This window comes from Taudactylus pleione, unplaced genomic scaffold, assembly GCF_031769625.1.
Source record: "Taudactylus pleione unplaced genomic scaffold, aTauple2 ptg000085l, whole genome shotgun sequence".
In the NCBI taxonomy this organism is placed as follows: domain Eukaryota; kingdom Metazoa; phylum Chordata; class Amphibia; order Anura; family Myobatrachidae; genus Taudactylus; species Taudactylus pleione.
Window position 1 is genome coordinate 9,952,712 of NW_028284487.1, and position 23,185 is coordinate 9,975,896.

Consider the following 23,185-nt stretch of genomic DNA (forward strand, 5'->3'; position numbering starts at 1 on the left):
GGGACTAGGTTTTAAGAAGAGAAGAAGACCAGACCTTTACTCTAATTAGTGCACACTGAAGAAGTAACTTCTAAAAACCAGAATATCTAAAAACCATAGCACAAGTGATGGATTACTGCATTCTTTTGCAAATTTTATTATTTCCAAATGTTTGAAAAACAACTCTTCAGTTGAAAACTGATTTGAAACAGTTTCAAAATTAGTTTGGAGTAAAGAAAGCACTGAAGTTGATGGGATTATAGAAAGTTTCAATATAGATAAGCTATCATAAAACTTTGAAAATTAAACTTTAAGGAAAATGAACAAAGTTAGGTCCCACCGAGATTTGAACTCAGATCATTGGATTCAAAGTCCAGAGTGCTCACCATTACACCATAGAACCCTTTATTATTGAACCTTCAACTACTCAATATAGCTGATCTTTGAAATACTGAATGTTCTCCTGTTTTAGGTACATTTGGCATTTTTGTGTTTGCGGATGCTTTTATGTATGGCCAGTTTGCTCAGTTGGTAAGAGCGTCGAGCTAATAACGCCAAGGTCACGGGTTCGATCCACATATAGGCCATTTGCTTTTTCTTGTTGTCCTACAAGAAATGCCAAGAAAGGATTTTATCCAGCAACAAAGTGCATGAAGACTGGGATCAACACATGGCATTGGCTAGAGTTAGCAGCCCTTGAAACTTGCTAGAGAACATCATAGACACATACAAAATAGAGAATTTTTAAATCCATGTTAGGAATAAACAAAAATGTCATCCTTTGGCTGATGCAGCATTTCTCTATATGGCATACAGAGAAAACTTTTTCTCAAATATTGCAATATGGCAAATCTAAGAAATGCAAAGACAACTTAATCAATCAGGACTTTTTTTGGTGATTGAATCTACTGGGGACTAGGTTTTAAGAAGAGAAGAAGACCAGACCTTTACTCTAATTAGTGCACACTGAAGAAGTAACTTCTAAAAACCAGAATATCTAAAAACCATAGCACAAGTGATGGATTACTGCATTCTTTTTGCAAATTTTATTACTTCCAAATGTTTGACAAACATCTCTCCAGTTGAAAACTGATTTGAAACAGTTTCAAAATTAATTTGGAGTAAAGAAAGCAATGAAGTTGATGGGATTATAAAAAGTTTCAATATAGATAAGCTATCATAAAACTTTGAAAATTAAACTTTAAGGAAAATGAACAAAGTTAGGTCCCACTGAGATCTGAACTTGGATCACTGGATTCAAAGTCCAGAGTGCTCACCATTACACCATAGAACCCTTTATTATATAATCTTCCTCTACTCAATATAGCTGATCTTTGAAATACTGAATGTTCTCCTGTTTTAGGTACATTTGGCATTTTTGTGTTTGCTGATGCTTTTATGTATGGCTGGTTCACTCAGTTGGTTAGAGCGTGGAGCTAATAATGCCAAGGTCACGGGTTTGATCCCCATATAAGCCATGTGCTTTTTCTTGTTATCCTACAAGAAATGCCAAGAAAGGATTTTATCCAGCAACAAAGTGCATGAAGAGTGGGATCAACACATGGCAATGGCTAGAGTTAGCAGCCCTTGAAACTTGCTAGAGAGCATCATAGACACATACAAAACAGAGAATTTTTAAATCCATGTTAGGAATAAACAAAAATGTCATCCTTTGGCTGATGCTGCATTTCTGTATATGGCATACAGAGAAAACTTTTTCTCAAATATAGCAATATGGCAAATCTAAGAAATGCAAAGGCAACTTAATCAATCAGGACTTTTTTTGGTGATTGAATCTACTGGGGACTAGGTTTTAAGAAGAGAAGAAGACCAGACCTTTACTCTAATTAGTGCACACTGAAGAAGTAAATTCTAAAAACCAGAATATCTAAAAACCATAGCACAAGTGATGGATTACTGCACTCTTATTGCAAATTTTCTTATTTCCAAATGTTTGACAATCATTTCTCCAGTTGAAAACTGATTTGAAACAGTTTCAAAATTAGTTTGGAGTAAAGAAACCACTGAAGTTGATGGGATTTATAGAAAGTTTCAATATAGATAAGCTATCCTAAAACTTTGAAAATTAAACTTTAAGGAAAATGAACAAAGTTAAGTGCCACCAAGCTTTGAACTCGGATCACTGGTTTCAAAGTCCAGAGTGCTCACCATTACACCATAGAACCCTTTATTATTGAATCTTCAACTACTCAATATAGCTGATCTTTGAAATACTGAATGTTCTCCTGTTTCAGGTACATTTGGCATTTTTGTGTTTGCTGATGCTTTTATGTATGGCTGGTTCACTCAGTTGGTTAGAGCGTGGAGCTAATAATGCCAAGGTCACGGGTTTGATCCCCATATAAGCCATGTGCTTTTTCTTGTTATCCTACAAGAAATGCCAAGAAAGGATTTTATCCAGCAACAAAGTGCATGAAGAGTGGGATCAACACATAGCATTGGCTAGAGTTAGCAGCCCTTGAAACTTGCTAGAGAGCATCATAGACACATACAAAACAGAGAATTTTTAAATCCATGTTAGGAATAAACAAAAATGTCATCCTTTGGCTGATGCAGCATTTCTCTATATGGCATACAGAGAAAACTGTTTCTCAAATATTGCAATATGGCAAATCTAAGAAATGCAAAGGCAACTTAATCAATCAGGACATTTTTTGGTGATTGAATCTACTGGGGACTAGGTTTTAAGAAGAGAAGAAGACCAGACCTTTACTCTAATTAGTGCACACTGAAGAAGTAACTTCTAAAAACCAGAATATCTAAAAACCATAGCACAAGTGATGGATTACTGCATTCTTTTTGCAAATTTTATTATTTCCAAATGTTTGACAAACATCTCTCCAGTTGAAAACTGATTTGAAACAGTTTCAAAATTAATTTGGAGTAAAGAAAGCAATGAAGTTGATGGGATTATAAAAAGTTTCAATATAGATAAGCTATCATAAAACTTTGAAAATTAAACTTTAAGGAAAATGAACAAAGTTAGGTCCCACTGAGATCTGAACTTGGATCACTGGATTCAAAGTCCAGAGTGCTCACCATTACACCATAGAACCCTTTATTATATAATCTTCCTCTACTCAATATAGCTGATCTTTGAAATAGTGAATGTTCTCCTGTTTTAGGTACATTTGGCATTTTTGTGTTTGCTGATGCTTTTATGTATGGCTGGTTCACTCAGTTGGTTAGAGCGTGGAGCTAATAATGCCAAGGTCACGGGTTTGATCCCCATATAAGCCATGTGCTTTTTCTTGTTATCCTACAAGAAATGCCAAGAAAGGATTTTATCCAGCAACAAAGTGCATGAAGAGTGGGATCAACACATGGCAATGGCTAGAGTTAGCAGCCCTTGAAACTTGCTAGAGAGCATCATAGACACATACAAAACAGAGAATATTTAAATCCATGTTAGGAATAAACAAAAATGTCATCCTTTGGCTGATGCTGCATTTCTGTATATGGCATACAGAGAAAACTTTTTCTCAAATATAGCAATATGGCAAATCTAAGAAATGCAAAGGCAACTTAATCAATCAGGACTTTTTTTGGTGATTGAATCTACTGGGGACTAGGTTTTAAGAAGAGAAGAAGCCAGACCTTTACTCTAATTAGTGCACACTGAAGAAGTAACTTCTAAAAACCAGAATATCTAAAAACCATAGCACAAGTGATGGATTACTGCATTCTTTTGCAAATTTTATTATTTCCAAATGTTTGACAAACATCTCTTCAGTTGAAAACTGATTTGAAACAGTTTCAAAATTAGTTTGGAGTAAAGAAAGCACTGAAGTTGATGGGATTATAGAAAGTTTCAATATAGATAAGCTATCATAAAACTTTGAAAATTAAACTTTAAGGAAAATGAACAAAGTTAGGTCCCACCGAGATTTGAACTCGGATCACTGGATTCAAAGTCCAGAGTGCTCACCATTACACCATAGAACCCTTTATTGTTGAACCTTCAACTACTCAATATAGCTGATCTTTGAAATACTGAATGTTCTCCTGTTTTAGGTACATTTGGCATTTTTGTGTTTGCGGATGCTTTTATGTATGGCCAGTTTGCTCAGTTGGTAAGAGCGTCGAGCTAATAACGCCAAGGTCACGGGTTCGATCCACATATAGGCCATTTGCTTTTTCTTGTTGTCCTACAAGAAATGCCAAGAAAGGATTTTATCCAGCAACAAAGTGCATGAAGACTGGGATCAACACATGGCATTGGCTAGAGTTAGCAGCCCTTGAAACTTGCTAGAGAACATCATAGACACATACAAAATAGAGAATTTTTAAATCCATGTTAGGAATAAACAAAAATGTCATCCTTTGGCTGATGCAGCATTTCTCTATATGGCATACAGAGAAAACTTTTTCTCAAATATTGCAATATGGCAAATCTAAGAAATGCAAAGACAACTTAATCAATCAGGACTTTTTTTGGTGATTGAATCTACTGGGGACTAGGTTTTAAGAAGAGAAGAAGACCAGACCTTTACTCTAATTAGTGCACACTGAAGAAGTAACTTCTAAAAACCAGAATATCTAAAAACCATAGCACAAGTGATGGATTACTGCATTCTTATTGCAACTTTTCTTATTTCCAAATGTTTGACAAACATCTCTCCAGTTGAAAACTGATTTGAAACAGTTTCAAAATTAGTTTGGAATAAAGAAACCACTGAAGTTGATGGGATTTATAGAAAGTTTCAATATAGATAAGCTATCATAAAACTTTGAAAATTAAACTTTAAGGAAAATGAACAAAGTTAGGTCCCACCGAGATTTGAACGTGGATCACTGGATTCAAAGTCCAGAGTGCTCACCATTACACCATAGAACCCTTTATTATTGAATCTTCAACTACTCAATATAGCTGATCTTTGAAATACTGAATGTTCTCCTGTTTTAGGTACATTTGGCATTTTTGTGTTTGCTGATGCTTTTATGTATGGCTGGTTCACTCAGTTGGTTAGAGCGTGGAGCTAATAATGCCAAGGTCACGGGTTTGATCCCCATATAAGCCATGTGCTTTTTCTTGTTATCCTACAAGAAATGCCAAGAAAGGATTTTATCCAGCAACAAAGTGCATGAAGAGTGGGATCAACACATAGCATTGGCTAGAGTTAGCAGCCCTTGAAACTTGCTAGAGAGCATCATAGACACATACAAAACAGAGAATTTTTAAATCCATGTTAGGAATAAACAAAAATGACATCCTTTGGCTGATGCAGCATTTCTCTATATGGCATACAGAGAAAACTTTTTCTCAAATATTGTAATATGGCAAATCTAAGAAATGCAAAGGCAACTTAATCAATCAGGACATTTTTTGGTGATTGAATCTACTGGGGACTAGGTTTTAAGAAGAGAAGAAGACCAGACCTTTACTCTAATTAGTGCACACTGAAGAAGTAACTTCTAAAAACCAGAATATCTAAAAACCATAGCACAAGTGATGGATTACTGCATTCTTTTTGCAAATTTTATTATTTCCAAATGTTTGACAAACATCTCTTCAGTTGAAAACTGATTTGAAACAGTTTCAAAATTAGTTTGGAGTAAAGAAAGCACTGAAGTTGATGGGATTATAGAAAGTTTCAATATAGATAAGCTATCATAAAACTTTGAAAATTAAACTTTAAGGAAAATGAACAAAGTTAGGTCCCACCGAGATTTGAACTCGGATCACTGGATTCAAAGTCCAGAGTGCTCACCATTACACCATAGAACCCTTTATTATAGAATCTTCCTCTACTCAATATAGCTGATCTTTGAAATACTGAATGTTCTCCTGTTTTAGGTACATTTGGCATTTTTGTGTTTGCGGATGCTTTTATGTATGGCCAGTTTGCTCAGTTGGTAAGAGCGTGGAGCTAATAACGCCAAGGTCACGGGTTCGATCCACATATAGGCCATTTGCTTTTTCTTGTTGTCCTACAAGAAATGCCAAGAAAGGATTTTATCCAGCAACAAAGTGCATGAAGACTGGGATCAGCACATGGCATTGGCTAGAGTTAGCAGCCCTTGAAACTTGCTAGAGAGCATCATAGACACATACAAAACAGAGAATTTTTAAATCCATGTTAGGAATAAACAAAAATGTCATCCTTTGGCTGATGCAGCATTTCTCTATATGGCATACAGAGAAAACTTTTTCTCAAATATAGCAATATGGCAAATCTAAGAAATGCAAAGGCAACTTAATCAATCAGGACTTTTTTTGGTGATTGAATCTACTGGGGACTAGGTTTTAAGAAGAGAAGAAGACCAGACCTTTACTCTAATTAGTGCACACTGAAGAAGTAAATTCTAAAAACCAGAATATCTAAAAACCATAGCACAAGTGATGGATTACTGCACTCTTATTGCAAATTTTCTTATTTCCAAATGTTTGACAATCATTTCTCCAGTTGAAAACTGATTTGAAACAGTTTCAAAATTAGTTTGGAGTAAAGAAACCACTGAAGTTGATGGGATTTATAGAAAGTTTCAATATAGATAAGCTATCCTAAAACTTTGAAAATTAAACTTTAAGGAAAATGAACAAAGTTAGGTCCCACCGAGATTTGAACTTGGATCACTGGATTCAAAGTCCAGAGTGCTCACCATTACACCATAGAACCCTTTATTATTGAATCTTCAACTACTCAATATAGCTGATCTTTGAAATACTGAATGTTCTCCTGTTTTAGGTACATTTGGCATTTTTGTGTTTGCTGATGCTTTTATGTATGGCTGGTTCACTCAGTTGGTTAGAGCGTGGAGCTAATAATGCCAAGGTCACGGGTTTGATCCCCATATAAGCCATGTGCTTTTTCTTGTTATCCTACAAGAAATGCCAAGAAAGGATTTTATCCAGCAACAAAGTGCATGAAGAGTGGGATCAACACATAGCATTGGCTAGAGTTAGCAGCCCTTGAAACTTGCTAGAGAGCATCATAGACACATACAAAACAGAGAATTTTTAAATCCATGTTAGGAATAAACAAAAATGTCATCCTTTGGCTGATGCAGCATTTCTCTATATGGCATACAGAGAAAACTTTTTCTCAAATATTGCAATATGGCAAATCTAAGAAATGCAAAGGCAACTTAATCAATCAGGACATTTTTTGGTGATTGAATCTACTGGGGACTAGGTTTTAAGAAGAGAAGAAGACCAGACCTTTACTCTAATTAGTGCACACTGAAGAAGTAACTTCTAAAAACCAGAATATCTAAAAACCATAGCACAAGTGATGGATTACTGCATTCTTTTGCAAATTTTATTATTTCCAAATGTTTGAAAAACAACTCTTCAGTTGAAAACTGATTTGAAACAGTTTCAAAATTAGTTTGGAGTAAAGAAAGCACTGAAGTTGATGGGATTATAGAAAGTTTCAATATAGATAAGCTATCATAAAACTTTGAAAATTAAACTTTAAGGAAAATGAACAAAGTTAGGTCCCACCGAGATTTGAACTCGGATCATTGGATTCAAAGTCCAGAGTGCTCACCATTACACCATAGAACCCTTTATTATTGAACCTTCAACTACTCAATATAGCTGATCTTTGAAATACTGAATGTTCTCCTGTTTTAGGTACATTTGGCATTTTTGTGTTTGCGGATGCTTTTATGTATGGCCAGTTTGCTCAGTTGGTAAGAGCGTCGAGCTAATAACGCCAAGGTCACGGGTTCGATCCACATATAGGCCATTTGCTTTTTCTTGTTGTCCTACAAGAAATGCCAAGAAAGGATTTTATCCAGCAACAAAGTGCATGAAGACTGGGATCAACACATGGCATTGGCTAGAGTTAGCAGCCCTTGAAACTTGCTAGAGAACATCATAGACACATACAAAATAGAGAATTTTTAAATCCATGTTAGGAATAAACAAAAATGTCATCCTTTGGCTGATGCAGCATTTCTCTATATGGCATACAGAGAAAACTTTTTCTCAAATATTGCAATATGGCAAATCTAAGAAATGCAAAGACAACTTAATCAATCAGGACTTTTTTTGGTGATTGAATCTACTGGGGACTAGGTTTTAAGAAGAGAAGAAGACCAGACCTTTACTCTAATTAGTGCACACTGAAGAAGTAACTTCTAAAAACCAGAATATCTAAAAACCATAGCACAAGTGATGGATTACTGCATTCTTTTTGCAAATTTTATTACTTCCAAATGTTTGACAAACATCTCTCCAGTTGAAAACTGATTTGAAACAGTTTCAAAATTAATTTGGAGTAAAGAAAGCAATGAAGTTGATGGGATTATAAAAAGTTTCAATATAGATAAGCTATCATAAAACTTTGAAAATTAAACTTTAAGGAAAATGAACAAAGTTAGGTCCCACTGAGATTTGAACTTGGATCACTGGATTCAAAGTCCAGAGTGCTCACCATTACACCATAGAACCCTTTATTATTGAGTCTTCAACTACTCAATATAGCTGATCTTTGAAATACTGAATGTTCTCCTGTTTTAGGTACATTTGGCATTTTTGTGTTTGCTGATGCTTTTATGTATGGCTGGTTCACTCAGTTGGTTAGAGCGTGAAGCTAATAATGCCAAGGTCACGGGTTTGATCCCCATATAAGCCATGTGCTTTTTCTTGTTATCCTACAAGAAATGCCAAGAAAGGATTTTATCCAGCAACAAAGTGCATGAAGAGTGGGATCAACACATGGCAATGGCTAGAGTTAGCAGCCCTTGAAACTTGCTAGAGAGCATCATAGACACATACAAAACAGAGAATTTTTAAATCCATGTTAGGAATAAACAAAAATGTCATCCTTTGGCTGATGCTGCATTTCTGTATATGGCATACAGAGAAAACTTTTTCTCAAATATAGCAATATGGCAAATCTAAGAAATGCAAAGGCAACTTAATCAATCAGGACTTTTTTTGGTGATTGAATCTACTGGGGACTAGGTTTTAAGAAGAGAAGAAGACCAGACCTTTACTCTAATTAGTGCACACTGAAGAAGTAAATTCTAAAAACCAGAATATCTAAAAACCATAGCACAAGTGATGGATTACTGCACTCTTATTGCAAATTTTCTTATTTCCAAATGTTTGACAATCATTTCTCCAGTTGAAAACTGATTTGAAACAGTTTCAAAATTAGTTTGGAGTAAAGAAACCACTGAAGTTGATGGGATTTATAGAAAGTTTCAATATAGATAAGCTATCCTAAAACTTTGAAAATTAAACTTTAAGGAAAATGAACAAAGTTAAGTGCCACCAAGCTTTGAACTCGGATCACTGGTTTCAAAGTCCAGAGTGCTCACCATTACACCATAGAAACCTTTATTCTAGAGTCTTCCTCTACTCAATATAGCTGATCTTTGAAATACTGAATGTTCTCCTGTTTTAGGTACATTTGGCATTTTTCTGTTTGCTGATGCTTTTATGTATGGCCGGTTTGCTCAGTTGGTTAGAGCGTGGAGCTAATAACGCCAAGGTCACGGGTTCGATCCACATATAGGCCATGTGCTTTTTCTTGTTGTCCTACAAGAAATGCCAAGAAGGGATTTTATCAAGCGACAAAGTGCATGAAGACTGGGATCAACACATGGCATTGGCTAGAGTTAGCAGCCCTTGAAACTTGCTAGAGAACATCATAGACACATACAAAACAGAGAATTTTTAAATCCATGTTAGGAATAAACAAAAATGTCATCCTTTGGCTGATGCAGCATTTCTCTCTATGGCATACAGAGAAAACTTTTTCTCAAATATAGCAATATGGCAAATCTAAGAAATGCAAAGGCAACTTAATCAATCAGGACTTTTTTTGGTGATTGAATCTACTGGGGACTAGGTTTTAAGAAGAGAAGAAGACCAGACCTTTACTCTAATTAGTGCACACTGAAGAAGTAACTTCTAAAAACCAGAATATCTAAAAACCATAGCACAAGTGATGGATTACTGCATTCTTTTGCAAATTTTATTGTTTCCAAATGTTTGACAAACATCTCTTCAGTTGAAAACTGATTTGAAACAGTTTCAAAATTAGTTTGGAGTAAAGAAAGCACTGAAGTTGATGGGATTATAGAAAGTTTCAATATAGATAAGCTATCATAAAACTTTGAAAATTAAACTTTAAGGAAAATGAACAAAGTTAGGTCCCACCGAGATATGAACTCGGATCACTGGATTCAAAATCCAGAGTGCTCACCATTACACCATAGAACCCTTTATTATTGAACCTTCAACTACTCAATATAGCTGATCTTTGAAATACTGAATGTTCTCCTGTTTTAGGTACATTTGGCATTTTTGTGTTTGCGGATGCTTTTATGTATGGCTGGTTCACTCAGTTGGTTAGAGCGTAGAGCTAATAATGCCAAGGTCACGGGTTTGATCCCCATATAAGCCATGTGCTTTTTCTTGTTATCCTACAAGAAATGCCAAGGAAGGATTTTATCCAGCAACAAAGTGCATGAAGAGTGGGATCAACACATAGCATTGGCTACAGTTAGCAGCCATTGAAACTTGCTAGAGAGCATCATAGACACATACAAAACAGAGAATTTTTAAATCCTTGTTAGGAATAAACAAAAATGTCATCCTTTGGCTGATACAGCATTTCTCTATATGGCATACAGAGAAAACTTTTTCTCAAATATTGCAATATGGCAAATCTAAGAAATGCGAAGGCAACTTAATCAATCAGGACATTTTTTGGTGATTGAATCTACTGGGGACTAGGTTTTAAGAAGAGAAGAAGACCAGACCTTTACTCTAATTAGTGCACACTGAAGAAGTAACTTCTAAAAACCAGAATATCTAAAAACCATAGCACAAGTGATGGATTACTGCATTCTTTTTGCAAATTTTATTATTTCCAAATGTTTGACAAACATCTCTCCAGTTGAAAACTGATTTGAAACAGCTTCAAAATTAGTTTGGAGTAAAGAAAGCAATGAAGTTGATGGGATTATAAAAAGTTTCAATATAGATAAGCTATCATAAAACTTTGAAAATTAAACTTTAAGGAAAATGAACAAAGTTAGGTCCCACTGAGATCTGAACTTGGATCACTGGATTCAAAGTCCAGAGTGCTCACCATTACACCATAGAACCCTTTATTATATAATCTTCCTCTACTCAATATAGCTGATCCTTGAAATACTGAATGTTCTCCTGTTTTAGGTACATTTGGCATTTTTGTGTTTGCTGATGCTTTTATTTAGGGCTGGTTCACTCAGTTGGTTAGAGCGTGGAGCTAATAATGCCAAGGTCACGGGTTTGATCCCCATATAAGCCATGTGCTTTTTCTTGTTATCCTACAAGAAATGCCAAGAAAGGATTTTATCCAGCAACAAAGTGCATGAAGAGTGGGATCAACACATGGCATTGGCTAGAGTTAGCAGCCCTTGAAACTTGCTAGAGAGCATCATAGACACATACAAAACAGAGAATTTTTAAATCCATGTTAGGAATAAACAAAAATGTCATCCTTTGGCTGATGCTGCATTTCTCTATATGGCATACAGAGAAAACTTTTTCTCAAATATAGCAATATGGCAAATTTAAGAAATGCAAAGGCAACTTAATCAATCAGGACTTTTTTTGGTGATTGAATCTACTGGGGACTAGGTTTTAAGAAGAGAAGAAGACCAGACCTTTACTCTAATTAGTGCACACTGAAGAAGTAAATTCTAAAAACCAGAATATCTAAAAACCATAGCACAAGTGATGGATTACTGCACTCTTATTGCAAATTTTCTTATTTCCAAATGTTTGACAATCATTTCTCCAGTTGAAAACTGATTTGAAACAGTTTCAAAATTAGTTTGGAGTAAAGAAACCACTGAAGTTGATGGGATTTATAGAAAGTTTCAATATAGATAAGCTATCCTAAAACTTTGAAAATTAAACTTTAAGGAAAATGAACAAAGTTAAGTCCCACCAAGCTTTGAACTCGGATCACTGGATTCAAAGTCCAGAGTGCTCACCATTACACCATAGAACCCTTTATTATAGTGTCTTCCTCTACTCAATATAGCTGATCTTTGAAATACTGAATGTTCTCCTGTTTTAGGTACATTTGGCATTTTTCTGTTTGCTGATGCTTTTATGTATGGCCGGTTTGCTCAGTTGGTTAGAGCGTGGAGCTAATAATGCCAAGGTCACGGGTTCGAACCACATATAGGCCATGTGCTTTTTCTTGTTGTCCTACAAGAAATGCCAAGAAGGGATTTTATCAATCGACAAAGTGCATGAAGACTGGGATCAACACATGGCATTGGCTAGAGTTAGCAGCCCTTGAAACTTGCTAGAGAACATCATAGACACATACAAAACAGAGAATTTTTAAATCCATGTTAGGAATAAACAAAAATGTCATCCTTTGGCTGATGCAGCATTTCTCTCTATGGCATACAGAGAAAACTTTTTCTCAAATATAGCAATATGGCAAATCTAAGAAATGCAAAGGCAACTTAATCAATCAGGACTTTTTTTGGTGATTGAATCTACTGGGGACTATGTTTTAAGAAGAGAAGAAGACCAGACCTTTACTCTAATTAGTGCACACTGATGAAGTAAATTCTAAAAACCAGAATATCTAAAAACCATAGCACAAGTGATGGATTACTGCATTCTTTTGCAAATTTTATTATTTCCAAATGTTTGACAAACATCTCTTCAGTTGAAAACTTATTTGAAACAGTTTCAAAATTAGTTTGGAGTAAAGAAAGCACTGAAGTTGATGGGATTATAGAAAGTTTCAATATAGATAAGCTATCATAAAACTTTGAAAATTAAACTTTAAGGAAAATGAACAAAGTTAGGTCCCACCGAGATTTGAACTCTGATCACTGGATTCAAAGTCCAGAGTGCTCACCATTACACCATAGAACCCTTTATTATAGAATCTTCCTCTACTCAATATAGCTGATCTTTGAAATACTGAATGTTCTCCTGTTTTAGGTACATTTGGCATTTTTGTGTTTGCGGATGCTTTTATGTATGGCGAGTTTGCTCAGTTGGTTAGAGCGTGGAGCTAATAACGCCAAGGTCACGGGTTCGATCCACATATAGGCCATTTGCTTTTTCTTGTTGTCCTACAAGAAATGCCAAGAAAGGATTTTATCCAGCAACAAAGTGCATGAAGACTGGGATCAACACATGGAATTGGCTAGAGTTAGCAGCCCTTGAAACTTGCTAGAGAACATCATAGACACATACAAAATAGAGAATTTTTAAATCCATGTTAGGAATAAACAAAAATGTCATCCTTTGGCTGATGCAGCATTTCTCTATATGGCATACAGAGAAAACTTTTTCTCAAATATTGCAATATGGCAAATCTAAGAAATGCAAAGGCAACTTAATCAATCAGGACTTTTTTTGGTGATTGAATCTACTGGGGACTAGGTTTTAAGAAGAGAAGAAGACCAGACCTTTACTCTAATTAGTGCACACTGAAGAAGTAACTTCTAAAAACCAGAATATCTAAAAACCATAGCACAAGTGATGGATTACTGCATTCTTATTGCAACTTTTCTTATTTCCAAATGTTTGACAAACATCTCTCCAGTTGAAAACTGATTTGAAACAGTTTCAAAATTAGTTTGGAATAAAGAAACCACTGAAGTTGATGGGATTTATAGAAAGTTTCAATATAGATAAGCTATCTTAAAACTTTGAAAATTAAACTTTAAGGAAAATGAACAAAGTTAGGTCCCACCGAGATTTGAACTTGGATCACTGGATTCAAAGTCCAGAGTGCTCACCATTACACCATAGAACCCTTTATTATTGAATCTTCAACTACTCAATATAGCTGATCTTTGAAATACTGAATGTTCTCCTGTTTTAGGTACATTTGGCATTTTTGTGTTTGCTGATGCTTTTATGTATGGCTGGTTCACTCAGTTGGTTAGAGCGTGGAGCTAATAATGCCAAGGTCACAGGTTTGATCCACATATAGGCCATGTGCTTTTTCTTGTTGTCCTACAAGAAATGCCAAGAAGGGATTTTATTCAGCGACAAACTGCATGAAGACTGGGATCAACACATGGCATTGGCTAGAGTTAGCAGCCCTTGAAACTTGCTAGAGAACATCATAGACACTTACAAAACAGAGAATTTTTAAATCCATGTTAGGAATAAACAAAAATGTCATCCTTTGGCTGATGCAGCATTTCTCTATATGGCATACAGAGAAAACTTTTTCTCAAATATTGCAAAATGGCAAATCTAAGAAATGCAAAGGCAACTTAATCAATCAGGACTTTTTTTGGTGATTGAATCTACTGGGGACTAGGTTTTAAGAAGAGAAGAAGACCAGACCTTTATTCTAATTAGTGCACACTGAAGAAGTAACTTCTAAAAACCAGAATATCTAAAAACCATAGCACAAGTGATGGATTACTGCATTCTTTTTGCAAATTTTATTATTTCCAAATGTTTGACAAACATCTCTTCAGTTGAAAACTGATTTGAAACAGTTTAAAAATTAGTTTGGAGTAAAGAAAGCTCTGAAGTTGATGGGATTATAGAAAGTTTCAATATAGATAAGCTATCATAAAACTTTGAAAATTAAACTTTAAGGAAAATGAACAAAGTTAGGTCCCACCGAGATTTGAACTCGGATCACTGGATTCAAAGTCCAGAGTGCTCACCATTACACCATAGAACCCTTTATTATAGAGTCTTCCTCTACTCAATATAGCTGATCTTTGAAATACTGAATGTTCTCCTGTTTTAGGTACATTTGGCATTTTTGTGTTTGCTGATGCTTTTATGTATGGCTGGTTCACTCAGTTGGTTAGAGCGTGGAGCTAATAATGCCAAGGTCACAGGTTTGATCCACATATAGGCCTTGTGCTTTTACTTGTTGTCCTACAAGAAATGCCAAGAAAGGATTTTATCCAGCAACAAAGTGCATGAAGACTGGGATCAGCACATGGCATTGGCTAGAGTTAGCAGCCCTTGAAACTTGCTAGAGAACATCATAGACACATACAAAACAGAGAATTTTTAAATCCATGTAAGGAATAAACAAAATGTCATCCTTTGTCTGATGCAGCATTTCTCTATATGGCATACAGAGAAAACTTTTTCTCAAATATTGCAATATGGCAAATCTAAGAAATGCAAAGGCAACTTAATCAATCAGGACTTTTTTGGTGATTGAATCTACTGGGGACTAGGTTTTAAGAAGAGAAGAAGACCAGACCTTTACTCTAATTAGTGCACACTGAAGAAGTAAATTCTAAAAACCAGAATATCTAAAAACCATAGCACAAGTGATGGATTACTGCACTCTTATTGCAAATTTTCTTATTTCCAAATGTTTGACAATCATTTCTCCAGTTGAAAACTGATTTGAAACAGTTTCAAAATTAGTTTGGAGTAAAGAAACCACTGAAGTTGATGGGATTTATAGAAAGATTCAATATAGATAAGCTATAATAAAACTTTGAAAATTAAACTTTAAGGAAAATGAACAAAGTTAGGTCCCACCAAGCTTTGAACTCAGATCACTGGATTCAAAGTCCAGAGTGCTCACCATTACACCATAGAACCCTTTATCATAGAGTCTTCCTCTACTCAATATAGCTGATCTTTGAAATACTGAATGTTCTCCTGTTTTAGGTACATTTGGCATTTTTGTGTTTGCTGATGCTTTTATGTATGGCCGGTTTGCTCAGTTGGTTAGAGCATGGAGCTAATAAAGCCAAGGTCACGGGTTTGATCCACATATAGGCCATGTGCTTTTTCTTGTTGTCCTACAAGAAATGCCAAGAAGGGATTTTATCCAGCGACAAACTGCATGAAGACTGGGATCAACACATGGCATTGGCTAGAGTTAGCAGCCCTTGAAACTTGCTAGAGAACATCATAGACACATACAAAACAGAGAATTTTTAAATCCATGTTAGGAATAAACAAAAATGTCATCCTTTGGCTGATGCAGCATTTCTCTATATGGCATACAGAGAAAACTTTTTCTCAAATATTGCAATATGGCAAATCTAAGAAATGCAAAGGCAACTTAATCAATCAGGACTTTTTTTGGTGATTGAATCTACTGGGGACTAGGTTTTAAGAAGAGAAGAAGACCAGACCTTTATTCTAATTAGTGCACACTGAAGAAGTAACTTCTAAAAACCAGAATATCTAAAAACCATAGCACAAGTGATGGATTACTGCATTCTTTTTGCAAATTTTATTATTTCCAAATGTTTGACAAACATCTCTTCAGTTGAAAACTGATTTGAAACAGTTTCAAAATTAGTTTGGAGTAAAGAAAGCTCTGAAGTTGATGGGATTATAGAAAGTTTCAATATAGATAAGCTATCATAAAACTTTGAAAATTAAACTTTAAGGAAAATGAACAAAGTTAGGTCCCACCGAGATTTGAACTCGGATCACTGGATTCAAAGTCCAGAGTGCTCACCATTACACCATAGAACCCTTTATTATAGAATCTTCCTCTACTCAATATAGCTGATCTTTGAAATACTGAATGTTCTCCTGTTTTAGGTACATTTGGCATTTTTGTGTTTGCGGATGCTTTTATGTATGGCCAGTTTGCTCAGTTGGTTAGAGCGTGGAGCTAATAACGCCATGGTCACGGGTTCAATCCACATATAGGCCATTTGCTTTTTCTTGTTGTCCTACAAGAAATGCCAAGAAGGGATTTTATCCAGCGACAAACTGCATGAAGACTGGGATCAACACATGGCATTGGCTAGAGTTAGCAGCCCTTGAAACTTGCTAGAGAACATCATAGACACATACAAAACAGAGAATTTTTAAATCCATGTTAGGAATAAACAAAAATGTCATCCTTTGGCTGATGCAGCATTTCTCTATATGGCATACAGAGAAAACTTTTTCTCAAATATTGCAATATGGCAAATCTAAGAAATGCAAAGGCAACTTAATCAATCAGGACTTTTTTGGTGATTGAATCTACTGGGGACTAGGTTTTAAGAAGAGAAGAAGACCAGACCTTTACTCTAATTAGTGCACACTGAAGAAGTAAATTCTAAAAACCAGAATATCTAAAAACCATAGCACAAGTGATGGATTACTGCACTCTTATTGCAAATTTTCTTATTTCCAAATGTTTGACAATCATTTCTCCAGTTGAAAACTGATTTGAAACAGTTTCAAAATTAGTTTGGAGTAAAGAAACCACTGAAGTTGATGGGATTTATAGAAAGATTCAATATAGATAAGCTATAATAAAACTTTGAAAATTAAACTTTAAGGAAAATGAACAAAGTTAGGTCCCACCAAGCTTTGAACTCAGATCACTGGATTTAAAGTCCAGAGTGCTCACCATTACACCATAGAACCCTTTATTATAGAGTCTTCCTCTACTCAATATAGCTGATCTTTGAAATACTGAATGTTCTCCTGTTTTAGGTACATTTGGCATTTTTGTGTTTGCTGATGCTTTTATGTATGGCCGGTTTGCTCAGTTGGTTAGAGCATGGAGCTAATAAAGCCAAGGTCACGGGTTTGATCCACATATAGGCCATGTGCTTTTTCTTGTTGTCCTACAAGAAATGCCAAGAAGGGATTTTATCCAGCGACAAACTGCATGAAGACTGGGATCAACACATGGCATTGGCTAGAGTTAGCAGCCCTTGAAACTTGCTAGAGAACATCATAGACACATACAAAACAGAGAATTTTTAAATCCATGTTAGGAATAAACAAAAATGTCATCCTTTGGCTGATGCAGCATTTCTCTATATGGCATACAGAGAAAACTTTTTCTCAAATATTGCAATATGGCAAATCTAAGAAATGCAAAGGCAACTTAATCAATCAGGACTTTTTTTGGTGATTGAATCTACTGGGGACTAGGTTTTAAGAAGAGAAGAAGACCAGACCTTTATTCTAATTAGTGCACACTGAAGAAGTAACTTCTAAAAACCAGAATATCTAAAAACCATAGCACAAGTGATGGATTACTGCATTCTTTTTGCAAATTTTATTATTTCCAAATGTTTGACAAACATCTCTTCAGTTGAAAACTGATTTGAAACAGTTTAAAAATTAGTTTGGAGTAAAGAAAGCTCTGAAGTTGATGGGATTATAGAAAGTTTCAATATAGATAAGCTATCATAAAACTTTGAAAATTAAACTTTAAGGAAAATGAACAAAGTTAGGTCCCACCGAGATTTGAACTCGGATCACTGGATTCAAAGTCCAGAGTGCTCACCATTACACCATAGAACCCTTTATTACAGAATCTTCCTCTACTCAATATAGCTGATCTTTGAAATACTGAATGTTCTCCTGTTTTAGGTACATTTGGCATTTTTGTGTTTGCTGATGCTTTTATGTATGGCTGGTTCACTCAGTTGGTTAGCACGTGGAGATAATAATGCCAAGGTCACGGGTTTGATCCACATATAGGCCATGTGCTTTTACTTGTTGTCCTACAAGAAATGCCAAGAAAGGATTTTATCCAGCAACAAAGTGCATGAAGACTGGGATCAACACATGGCATTGGCTAGAGTTAGCAGCCCTTGAAAATTGCTAGAGAACATCATAGACACATACAAAACAGAGAATTTTTAAATCCATGTTAGGAATAAACAAAAATGTCATCCTTTGGCTGATGCAGCATTTCTGTATATGGCATACAGAGAAAACTTTTTCTCAAATATAGCAATATGGCAAATCTAAGAAATGCAAAGGCAACTTAATCAATCAGGACTTTTTTTGGTGATTGAATCTACTGGGGACTAGGTTTTAAGAAGAGAAGAAGACCAGACCTTTACTCTAATTAGTGCACACTGAAGAAGTAAATTCTAAAAACCAGAATATCTAAAAACCATAGCACAAGTGATGGATTACTGCATTCTTTTTGCAAATTTTATTATTTCCAAATGTTTGACAAACATCTCTTCAGTTGAAAACTGATTTGAAACAGTTTCAAAATTAGTTTGGAGTAAAGAAAGCACTGAAGTTGATGGGATTATAGAAAGTTTCAATATAGATAAGCTATCATAAAACTTTGAAAATTAAACTTTAAGGAAAATGAACAAAGTTAGGTCCCACCGAGATTTGAACTCGGATCACTGGATTCAAAGTCCAGAGTGCTCACCATTACACCATAGAACGCTTTATTATAGAATCTTCCTCTACTCAATATAGCTGATCTTTGAAATACTGAATGTTCTCCTGTTTTAGGTACATTTGGCATTTTTGTGTTTGCGGATGCTTTTATGTATGGCCGGTTTGCTCAGTTGGTTAGAGCGTGGAGCTAATAACGCCAAGGTCACGGGTTCGATCCACATATAGGCCATTTGCTTTTTCTTGTTGTCCTACAAGAAATGCCAAGAAAGGATTTTATCCAGCAACAAAGTGCATGAAGACTGGGATCAACACATGGCATTGGCTAGAGTTAGCAGCCCTTGAAACTTGCTAGAGAACATCATAGACACATACAAAACAGAGAATTTTTATATCCATGTTAGGAATAAACAAAAATGTCATCCTTTGGCTGATGCAGCATTTCTCTATATGGCATACAGAGAAAACTTTTTCTCAAATATTGCAATATGGCAAATCTAAGAAATGCAAAGGCAACTTAATCAATCAGGACATTTTTTGGTGATTGAATCTACTGGGGACTAGGTTTTAAGAAGAGAAGAAGACCAGACCTTTACTCTAATTAGTGCACATTGAAGAAGTAACTTTTAAAAACCAGAATATCTAAAAACCATAGCACAAGTGATGGATTACTGCATTCTTTTTGCAAATTTTATTATTTCCAAATGTTTGACAAACATCTCTCCAGTTGAAAACTGATTTGAAACAGTTTCAAAATTAGTTTGGAGTAAAGAAAGCAATGAAGTTGATGGGATTATAAAAAGTTTCAATATAGATAAGCTATCATAAAACTTTGAAAATTAAACTTTAAGGAAAATGAACAAAGTCAGGTCCCTTTGAGATCTGAACTTGGATCACTGGATTCAAAGTCCAGAGTGCTCACCATTACACCATAGAACCCTTTATTATATAATCTTCCTCTACTCAATATAGCTGATCTTTGAAATACTGAATGTTCTCCTGTTTTAGGTACATTTGGCATATTTGTGTTTGCTGATGCTTTTATGTATGGCTGGTTCACTCAGTTGGTTAGAGCGTGGAGCTAATAATGCCAAGGTCACTGGTTTGATCCCCATATAAGCCATGTGCTTTTTCTTGTTATCCTACAAGAAATGCCAAGAAAGGATTTTATCCAGCAACAAAGTGCATGAAGAGTGGGATCAACACATGGCATTGGCTAGAGTTAGCAGCCCTTGAAACTTGCTAGAGAGCATCATAGACACATACAAAACAGAGAATTTTTAAATCCATGTTAGGAATAAACAAAAATGTCATCCTTTGGCTGATGCTGCATTTCTCTATATGGCATACAGAGAAAACTTTTTCTCAAATATAGCAATATGGCAAATCTAAGAAATGCAAAGGCAACTTAATCAATCAGGACTTTTTTTGGTGATTGAATCTACTGGGGACTAGGTTTTAAGAAGAGAAGAAGACCAGACCTTTACTCTAATTAGTGCACACTGAAGAAGTAAATTCTAAAAACCAGAATATCTAAAAACCATAGCACAAGTGATGGATTACTGCACTCTTATTGCAAATTTTCTTATTTCCAAATGTTTGACAATCATTTCTCCAGTTGAAAACTGATTTGAAACAGTTTCAAAATTAGTTTGGAGTAAAGAAACCACTGAAGTTGATGGGATTTATAGAAAGTTTCAATATAGATAAGCTAAACTAAAACTTTGAAAATTAAACTTTAAGGAAAATGAACAAAGTTAAGTCCCACCAAGCTTTGAACTCGGATCACTGGATTCAAAGTCCAGAGTGCTCAACATTACACCATAGAACCCTTTATTATAGAGTCTTCCTCTACTCAATATAGCTGATCTTTGAAATACTGAATGTTCTCCTGTTTTAGGTACATTTGGCATTTTTCTGTTTGCTGATGCTTTTATGTATGGCCGGTTTGCTCAGTTGGTTAGAGCGTGGAGCTAATAACGCCAAGGTCACGGGTTCGATCCCCATATAGGCCATATGCTTTTTCTTGTTGTCCTACAAGAAATGTCAAGAAGGGATTTTATCAAGCGACAAAGTGCATGAAGACTGGGATCAACACATGGCATTGGCTAGAGTTAGCAGCCCTTGAAACTTGCTAGAGAACATCATAGACACATACAAAACAGAGAATTTTTAAATCCATGTTAGGAATAAACAAAAATGTCATCCTTTGGCTGATGCAGCATTTCTCTCTATGGCATACAGAGAAAACTTTTTCTCAAATATTGCAATATGGCAAATCTAAGAAATGCAAAGACAACTTAATCAATCAGGACTTTTTTTGGTGATTGAATCTACTGGGGACTAGGTTTTAAGAAGAGAAGAAGACCAGACCTTTACTCTAATTAGTGCACACTGAAGAAGTAACTTCTAAAAACCAGAATATCTAAAAACCATAGCACAAGTGATGGATTACTGCATTCTTATTGCAACTTTTCTTATTTCCAAATGTTTGACAAACATCTCTCCAGTTGAAAACTGATTTGAAACAGTTTCAAAATTAGTTTGGAATAAAGAAACCACTGAAGTTGATGGGATTTATAGAAAGTTTCAATATAGATAAGCTATCATAAAACTTTGAAAATTAAACTTTAAGGAAAATGAACAAAGTTAGGTCCCACCGAGATTTGAACTTGGATCACAGGATTCAAAGTCCAGAGTGCTCACCGTTACACCATAGAACCCTTTATTATAGAATCTTCCTCTACTCAATATAGCTGATCTTTGAAATACTGAATGTTCTCCTGTTTTAGGTACATTTGGCATTTTGCTGTTTGCTGATGCTTTTATGTATGGCCGGTTTGCTCAGTTGGTTAGAGCGTGGAGCTAATAATGCCAAGGTCACGGGTTTGATCCACATATAGGCCATGTGCTTTTACTTGTTGTCCTACAAGAAATGCCAAGAAGGGATTTTATCAAGCGACAAAGTGCATGAAGACTGGGATCAACACATGGCATTGGCTAGAGTTAGCAGCCCTTGAAACTTGCTAGAGAACATCATAGTCACATACAAAACAGAGAATTTTTAAATCCATGTTAGGAATAAACAAAAATGTCATCCTTTGGCTGATGCAGCATTTCTCTCTATGGCATACAGAGAAAACTTTTTCTCAAATATAGCAATAAGGCAAATCTAAGAAATGCAAAGGCAACTTAATCAATCAGGACTTTTTTTGGTGATTGAATCTACTGGGGACTAGGTTTTAAGAAGAGAAGAAGACCAGACCTTTACTCTAATTAGTGCACACTGATGAAGTAACTTCTAAAAACCAGAATATCTAAAAACCATAGCACAAGTGATGGATTACTGCATTCTTTTTGCAAATTTTATTATTTCCAAATGTTTGACAAACATCTCTTCAGTTGAAAACTGATTTGAAACAGTTTAAAAATTAGTTTGGAGTAAAGAAAGCTCTGAAGTTGATGGGATTATAGAAAGTTTCAATATAGATAAGCTATCATAAAACTTTGAAAATTAAACTTTAAGGAAAATGAACAAAGTTAGGTCCCACCGAGATTTGAACTCGGATCACTGGATTCAAAGTCCAGAGTGCTCACCATTACACCATAGAACCCTTTATTACAGAATCTTCCTCTACTCAATATAGCTGATCTTTGAAATACTGAATGTTCTCCTGTTTTAGGTACATTTGGCATTTTTGTGTTTGCTGATGCTTTTATGTATGGCTGGTTCACTCAGTTGGTTAGCACGTGGAGATAATAATGCCAAGGTCACGGGTTTGATCCACATATAGGCCATGTGCTTTTACTTGTTGTCCTACAAGAAATGCCAAGAAAGGATTTTATCCAGCAACAAAGTGCATGAAGACTGGGATCAACACATGGCATTGGCTAGAGTTAGCAGCCCTTGAAAATTGCTAGAGAACATCATAGACACATACAAAACAGAGAATTTTTAAATCCATGTTAGGAATAAACAAAAATGTCATCCTTTGGCTGATGCAGCATTTCTGTATATGGCATACAGAGAAAACTTTTTCTCAAATATAGCAATATGGCAAATCTAAGAAATGCAAAGGCAACTTAATCAATCAGGACTTTTTTTGGTGATTGAATCTACTGGGGACTAGGTTTTAAGAA

At 35.3% G+C, this 23,185-nt stretch overlaps 13 non-coding genes across 13 annotated transcripts; all 13 read right to left on the bottom strand.

Annotated features, from left to right (window-relative positions):
- Nucleotides 1-310: 310 nt before the first annotated feature.
- TRNAQ-UUG (transfer RNA glutamine (anticodon UUG)) lies at nt 311-382 on the bottom strand. Its single transcript has one exon. It is a non-coding gene; the product is annotated as a tRNA-Gln (tRNA).
- Nucleotides 383-3,873: 3,491 nt separating this feature from the next.
- On the bottom strand, nt 3,874-3,945 carry TRNAQ-UUG (transfer RNA glutamine (anticodon UUG)). Its single transcript has one exon. It is a non-coding gene; the product is annotated as a tRNA-Gln (tRNA).
- Nucleotides 3,946-5,656: 1,711 nt separating this feature from the next.
- On the bottom strand, nt 5,657-5,728 carry TRNAQ-UUG (transfer RNA glutamine (anticodon UUG)). Its single transcript has one exon. It is a non-coding gene; the product is annotated as a tRNA-Gln (tRNA).
- Nucleotides 5,729-6,548: 820 nt separating this feature from the next.
- Nucleotides 6,549-6,620, bottom strand: TRNAQ-UUG (transfer RNA glutamine (anticodon UUG)). Its single transcript has one exon. It is a non-coding gene; the product is annotated as a tRNA-Gln (tRNA).
- Nucleotides 6,621-7,438: 818 nt separating this feature from the next.
- On the bottom strand, nt 7,439-7,510 carry TRNAQ-UUG (transfer RNA glutamine (anticodon UUG)). Its single transcript has one exon. It is a non-coding gene; the product is annotated as a tRNA-Gln (tRNA).
- A 2,601-nt stretch (nt 7,511-10,111) lies between these two features.
- Nucleotides 10,112-10,183, bottom strand: TRNAQ-UUG (transfer RNA glutamine (anticodon UUG)). The gene has a single exon. It is a non-coding gene; the product is annotated as a tRNA-Gln (tRNA).
- A 2,601-nt stretch (nt 10,184-12,784) lies between these two features.
- Nucleotides 12,785-12,856, bottom strand: TRNAQ-UUG (transfer RNA glutamine (anticodon UUG)). The gene has a single exon. It is a non-coding gene; the product is annotated as a tRNA-Gln (tRNA).
- An 820-nt stretch (nt 12,857-13,676) lies between these two features.
- TRNAQ-UUG (transfer RNA glutamine (anticodon UUG)) lies at nt 13,677-13,748 on the bottom strand. The gene has a single exon. It is a non-coding gene; the product is annotated as a tRNA-Gln (tRNA).
- Nucleotides 13,749-14,567: 819 nt separating this feature from the next.
- Nucleotides 14,568-14,639, bottom strand: TRNAQ-UUG (transfer RNA glutamine (anticodon UUG)). Its single transcript has one exon. It is a non-coding gene; the product is annotated as a tRNA-Gln (tRNA).
- A 1,709-nt stretch (nt 14,640-16,348) lies between these two features.
- TRNAQ-UUG (transfer RNA glutamine (anticodon UUG)) lies at nt 16,349-16,420 on the bottom strand. The gene has a single exon. It is a non-coding gene; the product is annotated as a tRNA-Gln (tRNA).
- A 1,710-nt stretch (nt 16,421-18,130) lies between these two features.
- Nucleotides 18,131-18,202, bottom strand: TRNAQ-UUG (transfer RNA glutamine (anticodon UUG)). The gene has a single exon. It is a non-coding gene; the product is annotated as a tRNA-Gln (tRNA).
- An 819-nt stretch (nt 18,203-19,021) lies between these two features.
- Nucleotides 19,022-19,093, bottom strand: TRNAQ-UUG (transfer RNA glutamine (anticodon UUG)). The gene has a single exon. It is a non-coding gene; the product is annotated as a tRNA-Gln (tRNA).
- A 3,494-nt stretch (nt 19,094-22,587) lies between these two features.
- On the bottom strand, nt 22,588-22,659 carry TRNAQ-UUG (transfer RNA glutamine (anticodon UUG)). Its single transcript has one exon. It is a non-coding gene; the product is annotated as a tRNA-Gln (tRNA).
- Nucleotides 22,660-23,185: the final 526 nt, after the last annotated feature.